This window comes from Helianthus annuus, chromosome 15 (assembly GCF_002127325.2).
Source record: "Helianthus annuus cultivar XRQ/B chromosome 15, HanXRQr2.0-SUNRISE, whole genome shotgun sequence".
Taxonomy (NCBI): Eukaryota; Viridiplantae; Streptophyta; class Magnoliopsida; order Asterales; family Asteraceae; genus Helianthus; species Helianthus annuus.
Genome location: NC_035447.2, coordinates 144783808 through 144786603, shown reverse-complemented (window position 1 = coordinate 144786603; position 2796 = coordinate 144783808). Strand labels below are relative to the sequence as shown.

General features: G+C 39.7%; 1 long non-coding RNA gene across 1 annotated transcript; it reads right to left on the bottom strand.

Moving 5' to 3' along the window:
- Window positions 1-1981: 1981 nt before the first annotated feature.
- Window positions 1982-2320, bottom strand: LOC118487141. The gene is made up of 3 exons (XR_004880429.1): window positions 2284-2320; window positions 2119-2172; window positions 1982-2027 (listed from the first exon to the last, which is right to left on the bottom strand). It is a non-coding gene; the product is annotated as an uncharacterized LOC118487141 (long non-coding RNA).
- Between the last annotated feature and the right edge of the window lie 476 nt (window positions 2321-2796).

Here is a 2796-nt window from a genome sequence, read left to right as displayed (position 1 = left end):
TTTTACTGATTTTTTTGTTTTGCCGGATAAGCGACTTCCTGTACAAGCTCGCTATTGGTGACCCATCCAAAAAATCGTCGTCCATGCCATCCCCTACGAAATCGTTTGCACAACGATAAATGGATTACAAAATATTTAACTAAATAACATAAACAATAACAGTTACTAACAGCGTTCTCTCCTTCGTTGATGTGAAACCTTTCATCATTTCTCAAATCTCCCAAGACCGAATTGATCTTGTGTGACGCTAAATCTACCGCGTCATCGTGATCCTCCCTTTCACTAACTTTCTTCTCAAACATACTTTCAAACGTTGCCTTCAACGCTTGTACTTCTTCGTCTTCATGGCTCTCCACCAATAGCGATTCTAACATACCCTCAATTTTGACTTTGTTCTTCTTTGTCTTGTATATTAACTGTCGTACTATCGTCAACCTCTCCTGTTGAAAATAGTTTTTCAACATTTTCATACTATGAACATATACTAATTGCAAAAAACACATGTTAGAGCATATAACTTTACCTCTTTACTTGCCCAGTGTTCCACGTTATAGTTTCTGGGACGTGTTAATCCTTTAAACCGTCCTGTTCCAAACCCACCAGCAAGGATTTCAAGCCTTTCTCTCTCTCTCAATCTTTTCAAGTTCCAAAAAGCTAAAGGACACACCGCACTGTCTACCTCCATCCCCGTGCACTCAATGCTATCAACGTACAACAACTACAAGAAACAACGATCCGTTCAGCCCGAAAATAATCAACTATTCTAACACATGTTAGTTATCTAAAATAATTAAAAGTACACTTACCATCAGAATCGTTAGAGGACCGACGAAGAAACTTTATGGGTCAAGCCGATTCCAGGTATCCTTGCAAGTTCTCAGCTTTTCTACATCAAGGTCACACCAGTCTATTGTTGCAAAGTCCATTTCTTCATCCAGATACTCTAAGATTTCTTCCCGTAAACAACTTTTTTTATGACAATCAACCAGCACTGCCACAAAACACATTACAAAATCCATCCTGAAATCAAAACTGTCTTCGCCATCGGACTCATCTATCATTTTCACCATCTTTGTTGGGGGCACCATTGCCCCCGGGTATCTCGCCCTCCAATCCGCAATGGCATCAGTCAGCATCGGCAGCTTACCAATCGAACTAAACTTTTGTCCACCAGTCGGAATCCCTAATAACTTATGTATCACTTTCCTGTTCACCTTGATATCACCGGCAGGCGTACATATCACCATCTTATCGGGATTAAAATTGTCCACAACAAAATAACCTAACTTAGCCGGCAAACCATCAACGCTGAAAGTTAGCAAACGTCCAAAGCCCATTTCCCTGACTGCGTCACGTTGTTGTTCTGTCAATGCCCGTACACACTTATAAAACTGCAATGGTGCAGATCTTGTCCTTACGCCTGGAAATTCATCCTTTTTTGCTCGCTTACGGGCTTTCTGAACCTTTTCCGGTTTGTTACCAACTACCTTTGGTTTCCCTGCTTTACCTTTCCCATTGTCAACCGAACCCTTCTTCTTTTTGGTCCTTAACGTCCCACCCTTCGATGTAGCCGTAACTTCTGCCCTACTTACTGAAATAACATTTTATACGAAACAACAACATCCCAAACAATTAGTCTACTTTACAACCAACGATGACAACATGTAACAATTTTTCATTCGTAACATCCAAATTTTTGAAGGGCTTAAAAAATAACTAACCACGGTTTTCTCGCATTACATTGCCAGAATTATCATCGGCGCTGTTTCTTTCACCTGCTGATTATCACATGTTAGTGAATTTTCAACCTCATGCCCAATTAACACATGTTAATCAAAGCCAACAATATTTAACTAACCACGTTTTCTTTTATTTCCACACCCAGAACTATCCCCGACAATGCTTTTCTTCCCTACAGTTTCAAACATGTTACTCAGATTTATCTGGATACGCAATTAGCAACTATTGCAACAAAAGGAACTTACCACTGTGCTTTTTGTTATGTCCCCGTTTTCTTTCCACACAACCTTCATTTAGCACCGATAGATTCGTAACGAAAACGATTAGCCCAACAAGACATTATACAAATTATAAACAATATTACTGCTTAACCGTTACCTGTTTTCCGTCTTTTCCCATGGCTTGCTGACACACTATCGGTATCATCATACACTGCAAGGCATCCAACAAAATTCTGTTATGCACAATTTCTTATCCAACACACTATCCATATACAGATCACCTTGAACTATGTTAAGTGTTTAGAAACATAAAAATTCTAACCTAACTCCCGTTGGGTCGGACCAAAGTCAGATTGCTGTTTGGAAGGTCCTGGCTTGGGTTCGTCGGATATAATCACAACGCTAGGGCTCTCAGACCTTTTTTGCCCTAACCTGTGTTTCGAAGTCCTACATATATAAAAGAAAACTAACTCAGGTGCCATTTTCCGATAAATCGGTTGAAGAAAACCACCATTTACATGACCGATTACAACAAACTAACCTTTTAATTGAAGTCTGAATCTTCCTTAATCGTTTCAGCTTCACCGACGACGACAAGATTATGAACGACTTCCTCATTCTCCAAGCTGGACACTATCGGCTTCTGTGTTAGGGTTTGGGAAGTAGCTTTTCAATGTTTCTTTTTTGAATGAGAGAGAAACATGAACAGGAGGGGAGAAATGAGTATAATGGTAAAGAAGAAAAACTTTTGAATTGTGTTTACAGTTCTTTGATTAGACGGCTACTGCATGGCAGTGGTTTCTGTTTCCCAATGTGTATGTTCACTTCCGAAAAT